Source organism: Petaurus breviceps, unplaced genomic scaffold, assembly GCF_028583685.1.
Source record: "Petaurus breviceps papuanus isolate PSGF00001 unplaced genomic scaffold, PetGlider_PUasm1.0 186, whole genome shotgun sequence".
Classification (NCBI taxonomy): domain Eukaryota; kingdom Metazoa; phylum Chordata; class Mammalia; order Diprotodontia; family Petauridae; genus Petaurus; species Petaurus breviceps.
The window spans coordinates 50064468-50092330 of record NW_027185798.1 but is presented as its reverse complement, the minus strand read 5'-3'; the positions used below and the strand labels follow the sequence as shown (position 1 = coordinate 50092330).

Here is a 27863-nt window from a genome sequence, read left to right as displayed (position 1 = left end):
AATATAAAAATGTTTCCTGTCCTATAAAAAGTGGATTTTTTTTTTACTTTGCAAATCAACATTTAGAATAACTCCCAGTGGCAAAAATCAACATAGTTATCGTACTTGTCAATTCATTCAATGAGCATTTATTATATACCTACCATGTACAAGGCACTAAAGAGCTAGCTGAAAATTAAATAGTCCCTGTCCTTGAGGAACTTACCTTCTGGGGGAATATGGGGATAGGGGAAGGGAATGGAGCCTCAACAACCAGGGGCATCAGAAAGGCATAGTAGAGAGGGGAAGCAGGGCTCAAAGAGGGGCTAAGAGGCAGAAGTGAGGAGAGAGTATATCTTCAGCTGAGAATCATGATTTAGATCACTGTCATAAAAATCATTCTAAAGAAATAAACACTTTTTTTTTTTCATTTCAGGTTATAGGCTTTACTCTCTATCAAACAAAACTGGTTGGAAACCAACTAGGCCCAAACAAATCTGTCTCCTTAATGCATTTATTACTTTTGTTTATAACCGCCCAAGGCTCCCTTTGCCATTTTATTCTAGACTCAGCTAATGAATATTTAAAGTCATGTACTCTGAGGTTGTATTTAAAACCGAAGGGGGAAAAAAATCCACACCATGTTAGTTGCTGGCTAATACCAAATATCTTCAATAAGGCTGACCTGCAAACCTAACAGCTTTCAAAATAGCTTTAATTAAAATATCAAACTGATAGTAATGATATGGTCCGTTGTGACAGCTGTTTAGCTCTAGATTGATATTTAATTAAAACTAGATGATAGATGGAAAATGTAAGCATTCTCACGTGAGGCTGTCATAGAGTAAAATACTGTCTTTTTCAATGGACTCTTGTTGAAAAACCCATGATTATGTCTTTAGATCAAACCAACTTTTCTTATTCTGGACCATAAAAACCAGCCTGGGAAAGTCCAGAGATTTCCAGGTTAGGTCCCTTTCCCAATCACCTTTAACTCATGCATGTATATTAATGACTACAGTATCTAGGGCATGCTGTATCTTTTATGCGTACTGAACATGTAGCATTAATGAAAGGAAGGAATTACGGGGAGGTGAGACCTCGTTCTGTCAAGTTTAGAACCTTGTTCAAAAAACAGTGATTCAGAGTTTCAAACTAAAACAGTCTCTTCTGGTTAAAATTCAGTCTGACAAAATGGTGGTGTATTAACTTTCAAAAGTTTAAGTGAAAAGTATGCCTTGGCACAATAACATATAATATTTTTAGAGTCTGGCAGTTTTTAAACAAGGCAAAATCCCTTCCTGATCATTAATGGCTAGCATTTGGCACTTTTGTTTTGAAAGCATTTCATAGGCATTAACTTACTCTGAGGGACCATAAGCTTCTCCAAGAGAATGAAAATTTCTTGAGGTCAGGGACTGTGACATTTTTTTTCTTTGTGTCTCCAGTGTTTAGCACATAGTACCTGGCATATCATTGGTGCTTAATAGATGTTGGTGACTGATTAAATGATCATCCTCAAAACTTTGTGAAATGGATCCTATATGCAAAATGCACCTTCTTTTTACAAATAAAGAAATTGATGTTTATGTAGCTTCAGATATTTTCTCCAGCAACAGCTCTGGGACCATAGGCAAGTCACTGAACTCCATGAGTCTTGTCTTCATATTCACCCTATGAGAATCAAATGATAAAATGTATGCAAGTAGGAAACAAGTAGCAGGAGGAATAAGTATGTTTTGTGATTAAGTAATTGTTACATAGGTGGGGAGCTAGGTAGTGCCATGGTGCATAAAATGCCAGGCCTGGAGTCAGGAAGACTCATATGCCTGAGTTCAAATCTTAGTAGCTATGTGACCCTGGGCAAGTAACTTAACTTTGTTTGCCTCAGTCTCCTCATCTGTAAAATGAGATGGAGAAGGAAATGGCAAACCACTTCAGTATTTTTGCCAATCTTCATGGAGTCACGAAGTATCAGACATGACGAATAACTGAACAACAAAGTTGTTGTATAAACTTTTTACCTGTTAAGATAAGTACTTAAGTGGCAGAGTTTAACTTTGTGTCCTAAATTAGGTTAACAACTACTCATTACAAAATGGAAACTTAAAAACAAAATGGAATTGCTCATTGTACATTAATGTACATATTCCCACTATACCTTGCAAATTGCAAAGTTATAAACATCAACTTTTCTTCCTTCTCCTTATGTGACTTGCCTATGGTCGCACAGCTAGTAAATCTTCAAGGTTGGATTTGAACTCGCAGCCTCTACTGATTTCAAATACATCACTCTTTTTCTTATCTCCTGCTGCCTCACAACAAATCCAAGTAAAAGGAGGGCTAACCAACTGATGTAGAATACTTTTGTTTCATTTGTATCTATAATGTGGAGAAAAGAAGGCAGAGTTCCATAGAATGTTGAATGGACTCCTCTGTGGATATATGCGCAGATATGGACAAGAGGGCCACAGGAGGTCAGGTTGGCATTGATTACAATAGGCATTGCTTGGGTGAATACCCACAATGTTGATATATTCATAGATATATCAAGGAAATACATAAATAATAATATGATTGCCAATGTTGCTTGTATTTGATCATGATTTAAAGATCCAAAGCACTCAAAATACATTATCTCATTTTAGTGTCTCTACAGCTCCAGGATACATGGAGGGAAGGTATTATGCCCATTTGTTAACAAATTTAGAAGGGCTTAAAAGATGTCACTCAGTTCATACTTTTTAACTTAAGATTACCCGCTATGAAATACACTCCAGCATTTATTTCTTATTTCTTTCTAGAAACTGGACTAAGGGGAACTCTTATTTTCCTAAAGAGATTATATCATAATCCAATAATTCTCTCTGAGACTGTTTCTCTATTTTCTCTGGCTCTCTGCTGGAGGAAACTGAGCACAGAGACCTCCAAGGTCCATAAAGTATTGATTAACAAAGAATTCACTGGCATACTGGAGGTCAGATCTGCTCTACCAGACATTCCATTCAAGTGAATGCCTGGAGGACATGTAGCAAGATAAGAAAGATTGTCTCTGTCAGAAAAGTTCTTCATAAGTTTCAGCTGTTTTATAAAAAAAAAAAAACAACTGAAAAATATTCCTAAACAGTCCCAAATGGGACCATCCTCTCCCTTGAATAAATCATATAAAGGCTTTGATTTAAATCCTTACTCAAAAAATTGAATGGATTTACCTAGGGCGACTGAGATCACTGAGCCATCCTTCAGGTAAAGTTGAGAAAGATCTTGATGAGTGATATGTAACATGTAAACTTCACCTTCAATGCTATTGTATTAAAAGCAGACATTGGTACTGTCTAATGGAACCATGGCATCTAAATGATTAAATAGATTATAGAGCTTAAATAGATACCCTTTAAAAACGCTAGGAAAAAGATCTTTTTTATCCAGTCAAATCTAAAGCATCACAGGTACTTAAAGATTTCAGAAGCATTGTGGCATAGACACTGCTGTCACCATATTTCAATGCCTACTTTTTTTGTATGTCAATATCTGTTTTCTTAGGAAAAGAATCATGTTTAAATGTCTTTTTTATAGCTTTGCAACCTGTAAAATATTGTACAAATGTGATAGATTATTGTCCTCTCCAACTCAGTATGTCCTTTTTTTTTTCTTCCCTGTCCTTATGGTTTGGAACAGACTCAAGGTCTAACCTGGAATGAAATGGGACACCTGGAATTCTATAGCAACCAGGGTAGGATGGAGATGCTAAAGGTGTCAGACAGAGGGGCAAGTGTCAGACGAAGGGAATCAGAGAAAGAGGGTCAAGTAGCTGACATAAGTAACTTACTAGAATTGGAAGAAAAGAGACCTAGACCTAAGAGTCTGGAGACCTGAGTTCACATTCTGTCTCAAGTATTTATTAGCTGTGTGATATATGTAGATCAGTTAAAATTCTCACTTTTGCCTTGAGGAAAGAAAGTCATTCAGATATAAAGGTAGTTAGAGTGAAGAATGATCATCAATGAATGAGGTCTTTTCTTTCAAAATATTTTTTAACCAATTTTATAATTGGTTTTATCTGTAATTGGTACATTTGTAATAGTTTCCAGCTCCTTTTGATTGTGTTATGTCATCATAAAAATCATAGGGCCCCTGAGATCTGTGGGCCAGTTGGTGGTCAGGCTTTTTCTGTAGTGGCCTACTTTTTAAGATGACATGCTTGTGCAGTCTCATTTCCCAGGCCTGCCAAAATCAAGGACCCAGTAGGAAACAATGAGATAGACCAAAGAATTACACATATCTTCTTGTCCATAGCTCCCAAAGAGAAGGGACTATCTCATTTTTGTCTGTGTATCTCTCATGCTTAGCAAAATCATTTTTGCTTTTAATGGTTATTTAATTAGTATTTGTTGAATTAAACTGTTTATTTGAACTGCATTGAACATAATCTGTATGACTGTGTGCACCTGGCTTATATATCATTCTGCCCCACCTCTAGTCAGTTAGATCCATTTAGCATGAGGCTTTGACTCTGTCTTTTGAAATCCTGAAACTAATAAGCACAGTGAATGTTATCAAATCACTTCCCAGAGGCCTTATTTCTTTATCTATAAAATATAGATTCAAACCTAACTCTTGCACTATCTATCTCAGAGGTCTCTTGCAAGGAAAGCTCTTTGTAAACCTTAAAGAGCTTCATTAATATCTTTTAGTTCTTTCCTTTCCCTTCATATCCAGTGAAGTTTTTAGCCTTTGCTGATCCTTCTCACTGAAAGTGCTTATCACAGTTCCTGTGCACATAGTAGGTACTTAAAAATCTTTGTTGAATTAGCTTTCTTTTTTTTTAAGCAAACTTATGATTTCATTCATATAGCAAGCTCCTGGAGAGGCACTCCTATCAATGAAGATCAGCTCCTTTGAAACTTTATGGTCTCAGAGAGTTGCCTGGGGGCATTGGGAGATTAAATGATTTGTTCATGGCTATACCATGACTATGTGTCAGAGGGAGGACTGGAACCTAGGTCTTCCAAACTGCAGGGCCAGCTCCTTCTCTCTCTATTCTACACTAACTCTTTTTGAATGAATGCATGCAATAATTGCTTCATCCACTGAACTTTAGAGGAATTATTCGATATTACTTTGGCTTATTGGCTTTTAAATGCATGTCTTATCTTCCTTACCCTAGTACAATTGTTTTAAATGGAATCTAGACTACACTAAATGTCATCTTTTATCACTCACAGTGCTTTGGACAGTGCCTTGAACTGAGTAAATGATCAATAAATATTTCCTGAGTCAATTAAATATAGCCCACTGACATATAAAGTCCAGCTCCAATTTGGTTTCTTCCATGAAGTTTTTCTGGAATTTACTCACTCAAGTCTCAGAAATTTTAGAGCACTTTGAACATATCATCATCATCAAAAATAGCAACAAGCATTTAGAAAGCTATACCTTTTGTGTATAAAGGATTGTCTTTGGAGGCAAGAAAAGGGAAGCATAAGACCCAAGTCTTGTCCTTAAATAATTTAAAATCCAAATAGAAAAGCAGAGTATGTACAGAGAATTGTTAACAACACAAATCAGCATGTATTCAATACCAAATATGTTTTCTAGACAGGTAGAGCAAAAGGAACTAAGAGAAAAGATAGGTCATTGTGTATTGGAAATATGGGAAAAGGCTTCATGTAGGAGTTGGGACATGGAATATTAAATTAAGTGAAGAGTTGAGATAATGGACAGAGGAGGGAAATGAATTACAAGCTTTTGTTGAAGATGACAAGTTTTGGTGAAACAGGGGAGTTACACTGGGGTTCACAGTAAGAGAGAACACTGGGGAAGAGGGAAGAAGTTAGATTATGGAGGATCTTCATTTTCTCAAATGCAAAATGAGCACAGAAATAACTGCAGCATATTCAGTGGTTGTTACAAGGTTCAAATGAGATATTCTATGTAAAACACTTTGAAAACCTTGACATTTATTATTTATAGTCTTGATCTCAAGTTGTTTCATGTTCCTGTCTATTCAACCAAATGATAAATTCCTCTGGGGCGGGGACCATGTTGTCTTCTTCTTGTAGCACTAATAGCACCCAGCATGGAAGGGAATCTAAGCCCTTGGTAAATACTTGACACCTTCTTCTCTTTTGTGATGAAGCAAAGCCAGTAATCACACCATCTGCCCATTCTGCAACATACCATTAAGACCTGCATCCATCAACCAGTAAAGCTATTGTATTCATGGTTGAATAACATTTTCCAATTGATGTTTTCTTTAATTGTAATTACAGCTGATTCCCAAGCAGATAGCTGCAAAATCATTCTGCTTAACTGATGAAGGTGACTGAAATAAAAATTAATTTCATAGCTCAGCAATATGCTGAAATCAACAAAAACCTAAGGATTTTGCTTAGTTTGAAACACGCGAAAGTTGAAGAAGCAGGGAATACTGCTGAGCTTAAACCCAGGAAGCCAGGTTCATATCCCACCTGTGGCAATAGCTATAATGACCCTGGGCAAGTCATTTAACCTCCACAATACTGCAACCAACCTATGAGTTGGGGGAAGGAGTTTTCCATCTTGATAAAAATCACTGCTCCCTTGTGTATTTGTGAATGTAAATTTGCTCCCGAAGGACATAAGTGGGAGTCACCTAGGTTTTAAAAATAACTGCTGATATTTAGATAGTATAAATAAACTATATAAATATCTCATTTAAGCCTGTGAGGTAATCTCACCCACCTGTGAGGCAGAAAAAAGAAGATATTGTCTCCATATCACAGATGAGGAATTTGGGCATCAGGTAAGTGAAGTGATTGAATCAATAGATTGTGATCTAATCATTAGAATACAGTCACATACATAGTGAGTAACTGAGTGTGAAGCCAGGCATGAGCAGCTTTCCAGAGGACTGCTGCTGTGAACAGCTTTGAGATGCTGATTACATAGTATAGTGAACTCTCTATTTATTCAGCAGTAAATTAAAGCAAAACATTCACAGAAACCAAAGTACAGCATGCACAATGTTATAATATAACAAGTTATCACTAAAGTGGCCACATAGTTTTCACCAAAGTAGCCACATAATTTTAAGCAAGAGATATCATTCAGTAAGTCCTTAACTCAATAATCCTTAAGGAGCAAGCCTCCTTAAGGGACACAAAGTACAAAGGTCAAAGTTCTCTAATAGCTATAATGACCCTGGGCAAGTCATTGACCAGTTAGCATCAAGTACCCTAGGAGAGGTCTTTTTCATCTTGATATGAGGCTAGCTCCAAAATTCCATGGTTCCTATTCTATGGGTCCAGCTCCTGCCTGAATCTACCCAACTGTCACCTGGGTTCAAAGGCAGGCAGCTCTCAGTTCCTTGTCCAGCCCCTTATCCAGTTCCATACTGAAGTTCACAGTGTACAGTCCACCTCAAGTCCTTCACAGTTTCTGTTTCTGGGAAGAAACAGAGCCAAAACAACAGTCATATACATTGCTGGCACCATCATCAATTCACTATCTGCCTGTGAAATCAACAGGGATCCACAAACAAGGTCTGAGAACTCAAGACAAATCATCAGTAAAGTCCCAGGACCTCTGAATCCCTCCTCGAGGACTTCTGTAAACAGATAACAAGATCCTCTTTCAGGGCTTCCAGGAAGGTCCTAGGGCTTATGTAAAAAGTATCACAAACAAAAAAATAACACAAACAGAACAGACAAATAGCTTGCCTGGCCACCACCATGTTTCCCTTCTCAGTTCTACCACCACAAGTGCCCTCTTCTCAGTTCTGCTCTTTCCCAGCTTGGGCTTCTCCTTATATATGGTCATTAAGTTCCTCCCTGTTCCGCCACTTCCTGTTGCATCAGCAACAGGGGTTCACAAGTTCTGGGGTGAATAAGTTCTCGGGCTAACAAATTGTGGGGTTCACAAGTTCTGTTGCTTAACAAAGACTTGATATAATCATGGGCAAGACTTAAAAGAAACTTGAACTGAAACAAGGTGCTTAGTAGTTCTTTGCTTGCCATTACACTGAGGCATAATTCAAACCCAGGTTTTCCTGACTCCAAGTCCAGTACTCTATCTTCCAGAAAAAGAATGCATTACATCATTGTGCACATAAGTGTCCAAATATAAATACTAGGAGAAAGAAACCAATTTTTGGATGGCTTATGAAAAGAAGACAAATTCATCTCAGTCTTGATTTCCACAGCTTGGATTTGTAAAATCATAGAATTTTCGATCTGAGAGGGATGTCGGAGCTCATGTAGCCTCAATCTCCATTCACAGATGAAGAATATAAGGTGCAGAAACATTAATTGATCTGCCCATTGTCACTAAGTTCATGAGTGGCAGAGTGAATCTCTCAGGCAGAGGACAAGTAGAGGTTTTCAAAGATGCCTATTGTTCACATGAATGTTGCTTCAGCTTAATTTCTTTTCTTCTCTGGCTTTTATAGGGTATTGTTTTAGTTCTTTATACTCTTTTACTTTACAAAGTTTCTAATATGGAACTATAGATTTTCTTTGACATCTATTACTGTCTCAGAAGATTTAAAATATTTGCACTGTTCTCAAATGATATGTATTAAAATGCATTTCAAGGAAAGCGTCTCAAATTGATATGAAGTGACTTGAAATTGTGGGTTGACTTCCAGTGACAACCAGTGCTAACCTTTTTAATAGGTATATGCATACATACACACATATACATACATGCAAATACAATACAATATGTAAATATATGTATATATACTCATATATGCATATGTAGTTATATAATGCCAACAAGTGCTAACATTTTTGTTAGTCATTTATCAACTTGGTAACAATGAGCAAATCATTTAATCTCTCTGAATCTTATATTCTTCATCTGTAAAAGGAGATTAGTACTACATGATTTTTTAAAAAAAATCTCTCCTAGCTCTAAAATTTTATGAATCCATGTTGTGAAAATCCATATATGTAGTATTTGCGTATATATATATATATATATATATATATACCTATCAAAATTTTAGCATTAGTTGACACTGTATGGATACATGTATGTATAAATACATAAATTTGTTATGTGTCTATAGATACATATACACACCAAATAAAACTAAAGTATTGTTGAAAAATTCTAAGTATGTAAATCTTTAATTGAAAAAAACAAATGAGTTATTTTTATATGGTTTTATGATATTAGGCTCTTAATTTATTGGTTCTTAGAGGTTAAATTTAAATGACCATCAAAATATTTAGCCAATTGTTGATGTTGCATATATTGAAAGATAAAAAGGAGATGTAAGTGTGTATTGTATAGAGGAGAGAGCATACCTAATTTATGGGGTTTAAAAAATGACAAGTCTCTTTTTTTCTTCCAGAAGGTTTTAAATTTGCATTCTTATAAATAAACCAACCTCTCTTTGAGGCAACCTTAAATCTAATAAATAAGTAAAACCTAGCCTTGATTTTTGTATGACATTTTTTTCCTCGCAGAATGGAATGATACAATACTACATGATACCACTTCCAGAAAGTAGCCTTGTTAAGACCCTGTATTGTATTGTTTTCCCTAGGAGCCACTACTAACATTGCCATTTACTGCCCATGACTACTGTGCCACTGCAACTTATTCTTGCTTCTTGGTCTAAGCTTATATGGTTTACCCTTTCTTAAAAAAAAAAAACAAAACCCTCTCTCCAGTCCCCTGTTTAATCTTGCATTCCCTTTAAGACTCAGCTTGACTCAGAGAAGCTCTTCCTACAGTAATGCCTCTCTTTCATCAGTTCCCAGGTTTGCACTCCCTTAGCTCTTATTTGACTTTCATGGTTGTATGATGTCATCACCAGCACTTGCCCATCACTACGCAGATTGAGAATACTCATCCCTTTATCCGTGCAATTTTTTTTTTTAAAGCAATCGGGGTTAAGTAACTTGCTCAAGGTCACACGGCCAGTTATTTCTGGGTGTGGTGCTGAGTGTCTGAGCCGGGATTCGATCTCCAGGTCATCCCGACACTGGGAGCCGGTGCTCTTACTCACTGAGCCACCTGGCCGCCCCTAAGCAATTGGGGTTAAGTAACTTGCTCAAGGTCACACGGCCAGTTATTTCTGGGTGTGGTGCTGAGTGTCTAAGCCGGGATTCGATCTCCAGGTCATCCCGACACTGGAGCCGGTGCTCTTACTCACTGTGCTACCTGGCTGCCCCCTAAAATTATTATTTTTTTTTAACAATTGGGGTTAAGTAACTTGCTCAAATTTACATGGCCAGTTATTTCTGGGTGTGGTGCTAAGTATCAGAGCCTGGATTCGATCCCAGGTCATCCTGACGCTGGGGCCGGTGCTCTTACCACTGTGCCACCTGGCCGCCCAATCCCATGCAATTCTTGGTCACATCTTTCTGGAAATCCTATATGGACAATTCCTCCCAAGCATCTTGAGGCATTAAGTGTCTATTTGTTATCTCTGGCAGTGATTAGATATCTAGCCCACGCTGATTAGTTATTATTTTTCTCATCATGCATATTCTCAAAAATGACTTTTATAGCATTTCTTGTATGGTTTCCATTGGCAACATGTTACAGTTTGCTTATTTTCAACATGCATTCATGTATCCATTGCCATTTTGGTCACTTGTATTTTTTTTTTCTTTTTGGAGGGCAATTGGGGTTAAGTGACTTGCCCAAGGTCACACGGCTAGTTGTGTTAAGTGTCTGAGGCTGGATTTGAACTCACGTCCTCCTGACTCCAGGGCTGGTGCTCTATTGACTGTACCACCTACCCACCCCTGATCACTTATATTTTTAATACATCAGAGATTATGCAGTTCCATAATATTATGATCAGATTACATTACCAATTAGCGTTCAAGAGATAGTCTTTCATACAAGTGAGCAGCTTTCAAAAACTGAAACAATGGTACTGGTTTCCAAGTGCTATGTAGTTCAAGTTCTTCCAGTTAGATTCTGGGCTGATGACCTAGTTCAGTGAATTTTAAAATTTTAGAGGTCTTTGAATCATTTCCCCATACATTAATGCTCTGGGATATCAACCCCCCTCTCTACCCCAGTGCTTATTATAAGCATAAGAAAAGGGCCTAGAGGTGATGGAGCAGCCATAAATTAAATGTCTGCCATGACCCAACTTTCTCTCAAGGAAACTTTAGAGAAGACTTGTGGAAACTTAATTTTCTTTGGAACATAGCATGAAAAGCACTAATGTAGCTGATGGCTAGACCATTTAATAGTACTTCTCTATAATAAAGCACCAGAGGGACTTTTGTTAATTTCTCGGAGTATGCAGTTTATTTCTAAATCTTTGCAGAATCCCCTAAGACCAGTAGTACTTGCAATATAAAACAACCACTTAAGTTCCCAAATAGAAGGCATCCTGAACTGATTCAGACCTCAAACTACATATCTGTTTTCAGACTGGGCAATTCATTTTTCTAGGGTCTCTCAATTTCATCCAATATTTAAAAGAAAAAGATAGCCTATATTTAATGCTTTCTTTCGTGTGAAGTCATATTTGTCTCTCCTTTTCCATTTCCATCAGAACCACAATGGAACAGGCCATGCAATACTTCAGTAATATCCTAATTAGATGGCCTATCCCAGCCTCTTTCTCTATGAATATATTTTGCACCAGATTATCTTTCTAAAAATAATGACTTAATCAGACAGCTCCTATGCCAAAGACCTGAAAATGACTCTCTTCTTCAGTCCTTAAGTCTGCCTGTGAATCTGTGATTTGTGAATCAATTAATCAATCAATTCACATGTATCTATTAAGCACTAAATATGTACCAGAAATTGTGCTAAGTGCTGGGGATACAAAAAAAAATGCAAAAACATGACCCCTGCCCTAAAGAAGCTCTCACTCTAATTGAAGAAACAACATGTAAAGAACTATGTACATACAAGTTATATACAGTAACTATAGATGAAGATTATCTTAAAGGAAAGACTTTTGGGAAGGGGGCAGGGGATATACCAGGAAATACCTCTTGTAGAAGGTGAGATGTAAGCTCAGTCTTGAAAGAGACTAAGAATGTCATGCAGTGGAAGTGTTGAAGGAGAGCATCCCAGCCACAAGGGAAAGCCAATGAAAAGACACAGATTTGGGAGACAGAGAAACAGCAAGTTGTCCAGAATAACTGGATCATAATGTACAAGAGTAATAAAGTCTAAGAAGACAGGAAAGGTAGGAAGGTGCCATGTTGTGAAGAGCTTTAAGTAGCAAACAGAATATTTTATATTTGATTCTTGAGATAATGAAAACAAGTAGATTTTATCAAAGGGGGTACACTTCAGTAGCCATCACTGGAACTGAATCCAATACTACCCAACATGGAAGCTTTAATCTACTCTGATTTTCCAAACTGGATTAATTTACCCCTCTTTAGGCATGCTGGAGAACTTCTAGTCCCAAGGGTTCACAATATTGGTGCCAGTCGTAGTGTGGACATCAGATAGACATCAGCTATGAACTTCTGAATTCAAGCAATCTACCAGCCTCAGCCTCAGCAGCAGGGACTATAGGCATGTGCCACTATGCCCAGCCTATAGATTTTCCAGCATGTCTTCATAGAACCCTGTAGGTCCTATGTACAACCTCACTAGCCCATCCCTTTTTTCCCCATGAGCATTTCCTTAATGACATTCATTGAGCTACTTTTTGATTCGACATTATTTTTAGAAATTCACTGTGGCTTACTTGTTCCCATTTGGGGTCTCTCTATTGCCATTTACTTACAATTTTAATTTTCTAGAGAGAATAGTTCCTTATGGATTGAAAATAAATACTTCACACTCACATAGATATTTAATCTTAAAGCACTTTTTAAGCAATTACAAGATTTGTAATAAAATATTTTGTTTTACTTATTCACTTTTTTTGGCCCAGATCTGTAATTTCTTTGGTATGAGACACAATCTGATGTGGAAACTCCCTTCACTAATATAAATTGGCAACTCACCCATGATTTATAATCATAGAGAATTGTCTGGAACCTTGAGAAGTTAAATGTGCTGACTATGGTCATACAAATAGTGTGATAACACATTGGAGACAGGGATAATCTAGAGAAAAAAAATCTGGTCTTCCTCCATCTGAAAAAGCTGCACTGAAAAACATAACCCATGATGAACAGTTTAAACAGGAATCAATTATTTATTCTGAAATCAGTCCCTACTCTTAGACAGAATGCCAGAGTAAAGAAGGCTTATTAATGATACATATGCATGTAACATATAAACACACGCATGCATATGCATGCACACAATAGAGAAACACACCGTATATGTGTGCATGTGCATACATGCACATATATGTACAAACACACACAAATGCATACACATGTATATATACATATACCTGTGTGTTCTGTGTGTGGGGGGTATATGTGTGTGTGTGTGTATACACACACATAACACATACATACAATTCGAGGTGATTAGTTAGCACAAGCATCAGGAAAATCACCAGCTAAGCATCAAGTAATTTAACTCATACTCTCTCTGGAATCCCAAACAAATTACTTTCACTCCCTTGAAATCATTTGCTTTCTATCCACCCACGTCCCACCATTGAATGATGAAGCCAAATGATATGTTTGAGTGTGATCAAAAGCACTTAATGGAAGGAGTGTGATCAAAGGTATCAGATTTTGTCTGGAAAACCTTTTTTTTCTTTTCCTCTAAATCATATTATTGATTTCTATGCTATGGAAAACAGCTCTAAGAAAATGATTCTACCTATAAGCTGTAGTCATTGGCAGGGTGGGGGCAGGGGAGATTGCATATTGGAAAGAACAGTGAATTTAGAGACAAGAAGACCAGAGTTCAAATCTTCCTCAGACATGTAATGATTGTGTCACTTAACCCCTGTCTGGCTCTTTTCCTCATCTGTAAAATGAGATTAGACTCAAATGCCCCTTAAGTTAAAATCTATTGAATATTGAAATCTATGATCCTACATTTCATTATAGGCTCCTGACTTGGAATGGAGGATCTGGAAAGGATTTTCTAGGAGTAACAGACTTAGAAGTGTCAGAGAGCTGATTTAAGACATGTCATCTCTCACTGGCATTCCTGGGGGAAAGCATATCTCTTTCATGTGCTTTCTTTATGAATAAACCTCCCCTTTTTACTGCATGATTGATGATAACATACAAACATATGAAAAGCTTTTCTTGGAATTATTTGGGTGAAAACCTGTTAATTTTCTAAATACAAATTCTTTTTGAGGCTCTATTATTTCTGAGGTAGATATTAAGAAATATGAAACTGATGTTGAGGGAACACCAAACTATATCATATCATGATTTGTCTAAGGATCAAGAGAAAGAAGGACTTAGAGTGTTTATGCTAAGTACATTCAAATAATCTGAAGGATTGTTCTGTGAGGGATGTGGAGGAATTTATTTTCTCTTTGTGATTCCTGAAGAAAGAACTAGGAACAATGGGGGGAAAGTTAAAAACTGGTAGATTTTGATTGAAGATTAAGATTTTAAGATTTGTCTAAAAAATGGAATGAGCATTCTGAAAAGGGAAGGAATCCTTTACCACTAGATGTCTTCTAGTAGACCCTAAGTAGCCATTTGTTGAAGATTGACTATAAAATTACTTCATATTTCAAATAAAGGTGGAGTTTTGTTGTTCAGTTTTTTAGTCCCATTTGACTAGAATGGTTCGTCTTTTCCTTTTCCAGTTCATTTTACAAGTGAGGAAACTGAAGCAAACTAGATTTAATGACTTCTTATCCAGGGTCACACAGTTAGTTAATGTCTGGGGCCAGATTTGAACTCATGAAGATCACTTTTCCTGACTCCAGGTCTAGACCTCCATCCATTGCACCACATAGCTGCTTTACAGGTGGAATAGTTGTCTTCTTAGATGCATATAGATGGCTCAGTGGATAGAGTGATGGGCCTGTAGTCAGGAAGATGTATTCAAATCCAGCCTCAGACGCTTACTAGCTGCATGACCATGGGCAAGTCACTTCACTTCTCTTTGCCTTAATCCGCTGGAGAAGGAAATGACAAATCACTCCAGTGTCTGTGCCAAGAAAATTTCATGTTCAGTGTTGTTTTTGCTGTTTAGTTGTTTCAGTTGTGTTCAACTCTTCATGACCCCATTTGAGGTTTTCTAGGTAAAGGTACTGGTGTGGTTTGCCATTTCCTTTTCCATCTCATTTTGTTTTTTACAGATGAGGAACCTGAGGCCATGGACAGTATTGGCATCCTTTGGTCCACAGGGTCATGAAGAATCAGACACAACTGAACAACTAAATGATAGCTGTCTTTGTAGTTCCTTTCCAGTTTTGTATTAGAGACAGATGACAGTATGTCACAGGAGGTAGAACACTGGATATGAGTTCAATTCATGACAACCTGGGTTCAATATTATCTTCTGCACCCATTAGTTATTTTACCACTGTCAAGTCACATACTCTTTCTGAGGCACAGAATCTTCATCTGTTAAAGGAGACAGCGCCTTTATTACATGTTGGTAATATATAAATTCCCAGTACTCAGTACAATATTTTGAATACTTAATAAATGCTTATTGGATTAGATTAGATTGGATATCTCACAAACTTCTTGTGAGACTCAAATGAGATGATTAAATGCTTTAAAAAACATGAAGCTATTGAAATTTAATTTATTATAATTTTTCATTCTCATCTTTTTGTTGGAATTCAGAGAGAAAAGGTTCTGGACCAAGTTGAAATCCTGTTATTATCATTTTGCATTCAGTGTTCAATAGACTACTATGCAGGTAGATAGAATGAGGGCCTTTTGTAATTCAATAAAAGTATTGGCATCTAAGCTTATCTCCTGTACGTTTGCTGAAAACATATTCATAACAGCTCTAGTGGAGGACACAGTAATTGGGGATGACAAACACTTCATCTTTGGTCCATTTGACTTCTAAGCTTTTGTATCACATAATTTGGAGATTATGAGTATTTGGAACAGTAACTTCTATGAAAAATATTCTTCTTAAATTTCATGGATGACTGTTATGCTAAGGAGGCTGTGGGCAATAGTTTGGTCTGTGATAATTCTAAAGTCCTACTATAATGTTCTTGTCAACATCTTAAAAATATGTTGGGATCTAAATGTATAATGTAGGTTTTTTCATATGTTTGTTTATGAAAGATGGTCACCATCTACCATATCATTCTGGTCACCGTATCATTTCTTTTAATGTTATTATTATTAAATTATAAGGAAAACTAAGAAATGATCTTTGTTTTCAAGGAGTTTGCCATCTGAGTCCAGTTAGTTCCAGTGGGAATCAATATACAGTATCCTTTTTATTCTTGGTGTAATGTAAACTAATAGATTTGAGGTCAATTTGGGCCCTCATTGTCTCACATATAAAATAGAGATGATCTCTAGTGCCCCATCCACCTCTGAATCTTTTCTGCTTTGTGTTCAAGTCTGAAGAAGGATGCTGAAATGCTATCCTTTCTTTTTCTAGTTGCTAGATTTGCATTGAGAGTTATTGTGTCATAACAGGTGTGTTGGAGCTGAAACCAGCTCATAAGAGATGAATGTTAATTTTTCAGTGTGAGCATATTTACAGCTCAGGAATCAGCAAATGCTATCAACAGGGTTCAATTTTGTTGTGGTTTTCTAGACTTAAGAAAGTGATAGATTAAATGTTAATAATGTGGGTTAAATTTAAGAGTATGTTGTGTGTCCATTTTCTTTCCCTGAAATGTTGGTTGTTAAGACATTGCCAGCACACTTCTTGTATGAATAGACTGAATGGGCATGGAGTCATTTATCCTCTGATAAAATCCCGTCTCTTATATTTACTAGCTATGTGACCGGAGACAAATCATTTAACCTAAGTCCCAGTTTTCCTTATCTGTAAAATTAAGGGGCTTCATCAAAGTGTCTTTTTCTAAGATCTCCTTCAGCCCTAAAATCTCTGATTCTGTGATATGGAAACTAATGCCATCTTTATGCATTTATCCTTAACTTTATATCTATGCATCACTTATTCTGTCTTTCTACCTATTTATGATATCTAAGGTTTTTATTGGTATCTTTCCATTGAAAAGTCATTTTTTTCTTAAGATAAAATGTCACATTCATCTTCAAAATAATGGAATAATTGCACTAATAAGTAACGTCTCTCCTTTTCCAAATGTTCTATGCCGCAGTGGGAGCACATCAGAAATGTCTGATTCTTGTACGTGCTAATAAGGGCCACTTGACCTGTTGTGATGCACTTTTTTGCATGTGATGCACTTTTCAAAGGTGTCCTTTGCCATAGTTTGGGTTGGTTATAAATGTGCTGCTTTTTCGTAACAAATCAGACTAACTGAATACCCTAATGCCTCTCATTAAGAGAGAGAAAGGACATGATATTTCATTCCTGATTGTTCTTGTTTATGTTATCCCTTCTATTTTTCAAAGGCATGTATTCACACAAAGACTCTCCAGAGCTCAAATGTGCCTGACAAAGACTGATCAAACACCACAGAATGAAGTGCATGATTCTGTGGCAATACTAAGGACCCCCCCCCCCCTTTCCGTATATTAAAACAGTGTTTCTGCATAATATCAGAAATTCTAATTGTGGTGCTTGACATTCAGTGATAATCCACTGTCTCTAATGCTTATTAAAAATGGCAGTAGACACACTGGCAGCCACAGAAGCAGGGCCAAAATTGTCAAGAACAATAAGAGATTTTAAGGCTTGGCCCTGAAATTATGGATATTTTATAAAAAATGATTTTTTGCATGCAATCCACAGGTGTAGAATCAATAGCCTGTGAGGGCATGATGAATAATGCTCACAGATGCAGCAGGGCGGGCAGCACAGCTGAGAGATCCTTAAAGGGGGAGAAAAAAAGAAAAGGACTTCCTTTTGTCTTTTTTTTTCCCTTCTCTTTTTCATCAAGCCTTGTGGAACTTTTTTCCCTCTCTATGGAATTAGCAATAGAATTAACAAGAAAGAATAAATGTCAGCCTTTCCTCCTTGAAGGAAGGAAACAATTCAAAGAGACTGTGAGTGGTCTGAAAGAGGATGGCAGCTACTCTGTGATGTATGAAGCTGGTCCCCTAGAATCCTTAAACTATAGGTGCTTATGGCCTCTGGAAACTATTGATGTGTTATTTCCACGCAACAGTAATCTGAAACTGTCAGGTGGAATCATGGGATTTGGGAGAATGGGTTTTTTCTTTATAGAAACTCCCAAATAGTCCATTTGAATCCCAGCTCTGCTGCTGGATAACCTGTGACCTTAAGCAGCTCACTTAACCATCTTTTGGAGACTCGGGTTTCCCATCTATAAAATGGAACTTGGACCAGATGACCTCTAAGATCCTTCCAAGTTTAAATCTATGACTTAGAGTCAAATTCAAGTTAAGATCATAGCTCTAGTTCTGAAAGAGATCTTAGAGGCCTTCAAGTCCAGCTTCTTCATTTTACAGATGAGGAAACTGGGAGCCAGAGAGGCTATATGACTTGGCCAGAGTTACAAAGAACATTAGTATCTAATGGGGGATTTGAACCCAGATCTTCCTGATCCTAGATCAGTCCTCCTAGTCACCTTAACAAACTGCCTCTTGCCCTTGACCAATATCTGTGTCTATAACTTCAACTGTGTCATTCTCTAGTCAATAAATGCTATTGGCTCCTGACCACTTATAGGATATAATATAAAATACTCTGGCTTTTAAAGGCTTTATTTTAAAACCTAGCCTTATTTTACCTTTTTCTAGTCTTCTTATGTCTTACTCTCCCATCCCCACTCCCATGCCCCATCCCACATATTTTGTAATCTAATGACACTGACCTCCTTGCTGTTCTTTGAACACGATAGTCTGTCACCGAACTCCACGCATTTTCACTGATTGTACCTCTGCCTGGAGCATTCTTCCTTCTCATCTCTGTCTCCTACTATCCTTTAAGTCCCAACTAAAATAGCTCCTTCTGGGGCAGCTACATGGTGCAGTGAATAGAGCACCAGCCCTGAAATCAGGGGGACCTGAGTTCAGACATAGCCTCAGAAACTTGATAGTTACTAACTGTGTGACCTTGGGCAAATCACTTAACCCCAATTTCCCTGCCTTCCCCCCTCCAAAAAATAAATAAGTAAATAAATAAATAAAATAGCTCCTTCTGTGAGAAGTCTTTCCTGGTTCTCCTTGATGGTACCATCTTCCCTCCACTGATTATCTTCAATTAATCATATTATATATATATATATACATATATATATATATATATACATCTCTCTCTGTCACTCTCTCTACACACACACACACAAAACTAGATGATGCAAATGAATAAAGCACAAGACCTGGAATCAGGAAGATTCATCTTCTTGAGTTCAAATCTGGCTTCAGACACATACTAGTTGTATGACTCTGGGCATGTCACTTCACCCTGTTTGCCTTAGTTTCCTCATCTGTAAAATGATCTGGAATAGGAATTTGCAAACCATTCGAGCATCTTTGCCAGGAAAACCCCAAATGGGGTCACAAAGAATCAGACATGACTGAAATGACTAAACACAACAACTATTGATTGGACAGACAGACAGATAGATAGACATATATAGGCATATAAATAACTATAGATATCTTTATATAGATACATGTTATCTTGTGTGCATATAGTTGTTTGAACTGTCTCCCTCATTAGACTGTGAGCTCCTTAAGAGTTACAGTTTCTTTTTTCTTCTTTATTTTATCTCCATCACTTGGTAAACTACCTAGTACATAGTCGACAATTAATAAATGCCTGTTGACTGATTGAAATTATAAGATCTGAGAACCACATTGAGATTTTTCAACCTAATTTTCAACTTTGGTGGCAACTTTGACAAGATGCCACCACCTGTGAGTCCATCCCAACCATTCCTTAGTCTTGTACTTCAGAGCTCAGAATGTGTCTCAGGAATATTAGTAAATGAAAGCTGACAGTATCCTGTCACAAGTGCCCATTAATGAACACCATGGAGAATTGCGTGCCTTCCAATTCACCATCTTCCTGTAATTTATATTCACTCTCCCATAGATTATGCAGAGGGGAAGTAGGGATATTTGTTGGAGCTACACATTTAGACAAGCAAATAAGATTTTATAAATTGGTGGAAGTAAGAAGTGAGAAATGAAGTGTAAAGTCTGCTCCTGAGGGTAAATATTTCAACAAAGTAAGGATCTTTGCATCTTTTCTCTTGGTAGGTGACTTTCATGCAAAGAAGAGCTTACTGATCAACTTTAGCTCATGGTTATTGATATGATTCATTTTGACAAGTTGTAATCCTTCTCATTCCAATTCACAAAGAAACATTTATGCCTCAGGATTAAAATTTATGCAAAATATGAATGCATTGTTCTCATCAACAAAGATCTCGGTTACTCAGATAAACAGGACACTCTTCAAGTCAGGATCCGATGATTTTTCTTTAAGGAAATTCAAAACAGTCTTGTCAGAAAACACTGGAAGTTCTTGAAAGCTCAAACACGAAAAATCCACACTATTGTATGAATTCTTATAGTGGAATTTGGTTTTCCTTGGTATTTTTGAGGTCTCCTTCCCTGAAGGCACATGCATAATTCTCATTGATACATAGAAGCCATAGATAAATTCACTTAGAGAAGGAAAAGTGAAACTATGCCATTAATTCATAGGAGACTAAGGCTCAAGAAAGCTAGATGGGCTTTGTGATTTCAGTATGCTATTAGAGTTGTTATGGGAACACACATTATTTATCAAATAAAATATTATTTATCAAATATCTTTTTCCCCCAATATGAAGACAAAGGCACAGGAAAACAAAACAAAACAAAAAACCAACTTCTTATCCCAAATAGTAATTCAACATTTCCACAACCAAACTCATTATCTTCCCATCATAACCAGTTTTCCTTCCTAACTGCCCCATTTGTGTTATTTCAGTTAACCATGTTTGAAACTTCATAGACACATAGACCATATGTGTTACAAAGCCCCACATGTTACAAATGAGAAAACTAATACCAGGGCATTTAACCAAATTGTCCAAAACCAGTTGTTGATGTTGCTGTTAGGGTATTTTTGTTTGTTTGTTTGTTTGTTTGCTTTTGTCATATCCAAGATTAGCGTTGAGCTCTCTTGTTTTACTGCTATTTTCACCATACAATGTTCCTTCCTCCCCTCAAAAAATGTGGAATTGTAGATAGTAAGCTTCTGGACTTGGAGTCAGGAAGACCTGAGTTCAAATCCTCTGACACTAAACCTAAGAAAGTCACTTAATCTCTCATGTTTAGCATAGATCAAGTACATATATGTGTGTGTGTATGTGTGTGTATGCATATGCATATGTGTGTACATATATACATGTATATGAGAAAGAGGAGAGAGACAGAGGAAGAAGATGAAGAAAATGATGATGATGAAGATGTTAGAGTACAATTTGGGAGGCATTGAAGGAACAGGGGTGGTTAGGTGGCTCAATGAATAAAGCACTGGGCTTAGAATCAGGACTTATTGTCATAAAACTCTAATCTGGCCTCAGACACTTACAAGCTGTGTGACCCCGGGCAAGTCACTCAACCCTGTTTGTCTCAGTTCCTCATGAGCAGGAGAAGGAAATGGCAAATCATTCCAGTATCATTACCAAAAAAAAAACCAAACCAAAACAAAACAAAACAAAAAACCACCCCCAAAATGAGGTCACAAAGAATTATAAATGACTGAAATAATTACATGAGATCAGGGTATAAGGGACCAACTGTACTGATCTAGGAGCCCATGTATCAGTGGGATTCCAGGGTCACCTCTACACACATGCACAACTATACACATACACACAGAGAGTACTCCTGGGTTTTGCCAATGCCTGGCACATAGTAGGCTCTTAAAAATATTAATTGATTGATTGAATCTTTCCACTCACTGACTACATTTCCAAAGGCCAACTTCTGATCCTCCTGTTTTGCAAATACCTCGTTTGCTTTCATTCATGAAAAAGGAAATGTGTTGGAATAGAGTAACTTCAATAGCCAGCCAGGGAGGAGGAGAAAGGAGTTTTTGGTGTAGAGGATTAAGCAAACTTTCAGGTATATCTTCCTGTATGAAGGTGAATGAAAGGGGTGATGCTTTGAGTAGAGGGAGTGTCTTAGGAAAATACCTGGAAATCTCAGCAAAGTCACCAGTTTTCCTTCCATTAGAGACTGAAGTCACATACATTGCTGGCATATCACCCTCCTTGGGATGTTCCTCCTTCTCTCCTGGTACTGGTGCAGAGAGGTGGGGGGAGGGCGAGAATGATTCAAAGTCAACCTAGTTTTGGAGATTATTAGATACTTTGCACCTACATCTCTTAATTTGAGGCTGTGGTAAATTGGAGCTGATTAAAGGGGGGCAGTTACAGACATATTCATTCTCATGAGGAAAGGGATTGATTTGCAAGATAACGGGGCTTCCAAATCTTTGTACTGTGTACATATTAGCTCATTTGATCCACACAACTCTTTGTGATGAGAGCTATTTTTATTTCTATTTTAAGAAATAAGGAACTGAGATTGAGATAAGTTAAGAGAAAAGACTTGTGTATGGTCAAAGAACTAATATATATCTGAGACAGAATTTGAACTTGTCTTCCTGAATCCATGTCCACCATTCCATACACCATGCCACCTAGCTGTCTCATGAACTACTCAATGTTAAGAGAGAAGCTATGTTGGGGTGGACCTCCTTTGAAAGATGTATGAGAGGCAGCTAGGTGGTGCAGTGGATAGAGCAGGATCCAAGTTCAAATCCGGCCTCATACACTTATTAGCTGTGTGACCCTAGGCAAGTCACTTAATTCCAATTGCCATATGTATGTGTGTGTTTGTGTATATACACAGATACTATATATATATATATATATATATATATACACACACACACACACACACACACACACACACATATATATAGATATACACACTATATATAATAAACACACTATATATGTACACAATATATATACGGTGTGTATGTATATGTGTATATATGTGTATGTGTATATATATATACATACACACATATATACGATGACATGGGAGAGATGAGATGGGAATGAAACAGTGCAAATGGGTTCCACCATTGGAAAGAAGCCCCACATAAATGAGCTCACAGATCCAAATGAAGTAGTGATGTTCTCCTGTGTATGTTCATACATAGATAGGGCATAAATAGGCAAGTGTAGTATGCCCCAGAACAGACATCTGAAGGTGCCCAGGTAAGTCAAGTTTCCTTCCCCTCTGAACTCTCTGCACTTGAGTATTCCACCCCTTTTTGAGCTCCTTTTTTATGCCTTGTTTTCCTCCATTAGAATGTAAGTTCCTTCAGGGTGGGAACCTTAGCTTTCTATTTGTATTCCCTACACAGCACAGTGCCTGGATGGTACTAAGCATTTACAAAACGGGTGCTGCTGTTTTTGCTGTTATTGTAATGGTTGTTGTTATTGTCAAAATTATTAAATACATCAATTACCATTCAATTATTCACTTCTAAAATGATTCAGTGCCTGTTTCTTTCAAATGGTCAACTTCCCCTAGACATTTCTTATGATGTAATTTTTAAAATCAAGTGAAAGATGCAGAGACCTAGTTCTGGCTTAATGCAAGGGGAAAAAAATAAAATTCCCGACAAACATAACTCCAAATGTGAAATGGGGTTGGTTGTAGAGGGTGAACTTCCCCCTCATTGGAAATTTTCAAGCAGGCAATGACTAACCGAATAATTGTGATATATGTTGTAAAGGAGATGATTATTAAGGTATAGTTTAGACTAGATGGCATCTGAGGTCTGTTTCGACTCTAAAATATTGTGACTTTGTGAAGCACACAAAAAAACACACAGCCCTTTTATGGAACAATTCTTTCTTTGGGGGGGGGGTGAGGCAATTGGGGTTAAGTGACTTACCCAGGGTCACATAGCTAGTAAGTATCAAGTGTCTGAGGTCAGATTTGAACCCTGGCCCTCCTGATTCCAAGGCCAGTGCTCTATCCAGTGCCCCACCTAGCTGCCCCTGAAGGACAATCTTGCTAACAATAGAATGGGGAATCTAAAGTTCACTATGGAAAGGTAGTCTATAGTGGGAGAGGAATATGGGAGGAATAGAGCAGACATGGAGGGGTAAGATCCTATGATCTTTTGATATAAGAGCATAGAGAGCTGTTTCCAAAGAAGGGAACTTTGATCTAGGCTTCCTGTAATTCAATTCCTGAACAAGAAGTCAATGGAAGTGAAACATGATAACAAGCAGCCAGACAGATGAGAAGTGCTTGTTCCTGTCTGATGGCCAGCCTAAGGTCCTGGGTCTTGGTTGGTTATAAAGTGATGAGGCATTTCTTAAATACTCACCTCTGGTCCTCAGCCAGGTCACTTATGATCCAGGGCTCCCTCCAATTTTGAGTGTGTGGACCAGTAAGTGCTCCGGAGTATTTTGATATATCATTACTGACCAAATAGGAGCCCATATCAGACCTCAGTGAAACTCTCCATCATATACTCTTTCCTGTTACCACTCGTTGAACATTTCTGTCCTGCCTGATACCATTATTTGTCTTTTTTGGCATATAACATTTTGTCTTCCCAGGTATATTTTCACTTAGTTAATAAGCATTGATTGAGAGGGTACAAAAAGAAGCAAACCCATGGTCCCTATCCTCAGAACTCCCATTGTCGTGGAGGTAAGAAGGCACATAGCTATGTAGGTTTCAAAGATACATACAGAGGGAAAGGATGGGAGATCTTAGACTCTTGGAAGGAGTTAAACTCATAGTATAATGTCTTCTATTCTTCCCAGCTCCTAGATGCTTACTTCAAGAAGTATTCTACTCATGTTGATGTCCCTTCAATTCTTTGATGTACAATTCATGCTTCCAAATAGCACTGCTAGAATCAAGTTAAGCAAACAGTTACTCCATATTATCTTGCACCTAGATTTAAAGTATGCATATATTGAAATATACCATGCAGTTTACTCTTATGCCATTGAGAATTTTCCATGAATTGATATAATATTTTACAATAGGCTCGAATGCTTAAGCTTCACATGGTTGTGCCATTAGTTTAGATTTGGAGAAGTTAAAAGAGTCATATCTTATGTCCTTTATCAGATAGAAGCTAGAACTTTTATCTTTATATTTTTTTATTCATGCAGTAAAATTTATTGAGGACCTACTCTGGACAGGTTACTATGGTAGGCACTATAGGAATACAAGGAAGCAGCTCTGTTTAGCTTAGGAGAGAAGGCATACACATGTAAGCAGTTAAACAATAACATAAGACAATATAATATATGATTAAATGCCATGTGAAAAATGCAGCAAATAAAAGGAGTAGCTTTCAGAATAAAGAAGTCACTATTTCTTCCAGGGAAATTAACTTTGTTTTCCAATAGGATTCATATTTTTTACCTTAATGATCTAATATTCAGAAGGAATGAAAGGAGTTGCTTTCTATGTCTTTAAGTAGAGTTAACTCCTTTTTGTCAATAAAAATACTGTTTGTTTCCCTAATGACTGAATAATTGATGATAATGAGGTTTTGAACTTTTAATAGGGGAAGATAACATTTTTAATGATTTTGGAGTTTACAGAAATCGTAAACTCATAAAATTATAGACTTAGATTTTGAAGGGAAATTAGCAGTTGCTTACTCCAATCCAAGCCTTTGAAATATTTCAATTCCCTTAGATAAGCTCTGAGACCCCAAAGGCAGCAAACTAAAAGAGATGTCAGATGTTTGGATTAAATAAACTCCTTGTCCCACAAAATAGCGTTCAAGGTCCTCCACATCTGGCTTCAATCTGTAGTTCTAATCCTGTCTTCCATTGCCCTTTTATTATCATTCCTTTGCTCAAGCCAATCTGGTCTGCTGACTTTCTCTCAAACATATCTTTTCAGTTTGACCCCACTTCTGCAAAGTAACTTTACAACCTCTTTCCCTGCCTCTCCCCAATTTCCTTTCTTCCTGTCCAAATTCTGCAGATCCTTGAAGACTCAATCATCACCACAAATTCCCTTATACAAGCCCTCTATGATTTCTCCCTCTTGCTTTCATTCAGTCAACACAAGTTTGGTCAAACATCTGTATCAAACTGTTAAGTGTTGAAGATACAGAGATTAATAAGAATAGGACGGTTCTTAAGGGGTTTAAATCTAATAGAGGAGTTCATAAAAATTGTGTTGTTATAAGTGTAATGTAAAATAGAGGTAGCAGGGAGTTGAAGAGTAGGAGAAAATTGAAAAGTGAGAGAGATCGTTTCCAGCTTGGGGACATGCTGGAAGAATTCATAAGGAGGAGGGATTTTTGCAGAATAGAATTTCAATGGGAAATGGAGGAAATCATTCCGGGTATACAAAAGGATGTGAATTAAGGCAGTATAGAAGGAGAGCAGAAGCCCATGTTTGGGGAATGGGAGATAATTCAATGTATCTAAAATATCAAGTACCAGAATGTGAGAAAAGATGAGACAACCTGGAACCAGGTGAAGAACAGTTCTGAATTCCAGGTTCAGAAATAGGGAGCTAGCAAAAGTTTTGACAGTGAAATGATCTGATCCTGAACTGAACCCAAGGAAGATTAATATGCCATGGACTGCAAAGGGGAGAAATTAAAGACAATGAAATCTGCATAGAAACCATGTATATATTCATTTGCATCTACATTCTTCTGTTTATTGCTATATATGTGTATGTTATATGTCTTTCCTCCCCAGTTAGACTGTGAAATCTTTGAGATTAAACATGAAGGTCAGTATTACAGGAAAGTATTTGGAAATACAAGTCACACCATACCCTTTCCTTGCTAGGACCTTGGGATACTTAAATAATGAACAATAAGATGCTTAACTGACTGAACTCTACTGAATAAACAGACAGTTTTGTTTGATAGAAAGAAATATTTAATGAGGACTTACAAGTGCATTGACTTTCAGGGAAATTTTTTGTTCAGTAAAAAAATATGCAAATTCATCAAAAATAGCTTCCATACACTGAGTATATAAATTTTTACAGTCACCTTAAAGATTCAAGACACACAAGAGAATGGAACTGGATTATTGGTTGAGAACTGTTGTGGGTCTAGCAACCATTGCCTCCTCCCTTGTAACCTTAGAGAAGATGTGAGTGGAAAAGCAAACAACAAAACATACAGTTGCCACCTGCTCCTCTGGCATCTTCCCCAACACCTTGTCCTTATCTTCCCAGGGAAAGGGAGAAAGACACTATCTTATTGCTGTCCTCACCCTAGGAAGAGAACAAAAAGATAACTTAAAAGATTTTACTATTTTTAAGTCTTACCCACTTACCCACTTCTGGCTCCAGGAATGCTATTTGATGTTCACAACAAGCCCATGAGCAAAGCAGAGTATCACATATCCCAGGCAAGTGAAATGACTTACTCCAAGTCCCACAACATAAACCATGTCTTCTAACTGCCAATCTGGGGGGTTTATTTCTTATATCATAGCTTACCCAGTAGAAAATATGGCTCATGCAAGGCTAATGGGAAGCAGGGAGGGTAACATCTGTTGGAGAAGGGGAACAGCACACGGCTAGCCAGGCAGGACAACAAGATTAAAAATGTGGTTCCCTGACCTGGCAGCTCACTGACCAAGATGGCACAGTGAATAGAATACTGGGCCTGGATTCAGGAAGATTTAAGTTCAAATTTGACCTCAAATCCTTACTACTTGACCTCAAATAAGTCACTTAACCTCTGTTTGCTTGAGTTTCTTCATCTATAAAATAGAGATCAAAATAGTACCTACATCCCAGGGTTGTTGTGACAATCAAACGAGATATTTGTAAGGCACTTAGTACAACTCTTGATACATAGTAGGTATTATATAAATACTAGGCATTATTATTATTATTCATTTTGATTTAATTCACTAAGTATGTATTAAGAAC

At 37.2% G+C, this 27863-nt stretch overlaps 1 protein-coding gene across 7 annotated transcripts in view; it reads left to right on the top strand.

Annotated features, from left to right (window-relative positions):
• NTNG1 (netrin G1) overlaps positions 1–27863 on the top strand; it is a 433521-nt gene that overhangs the window by 168438 nt on the left and 237220 nt on the right. The window lies entirely within an intron of this gene.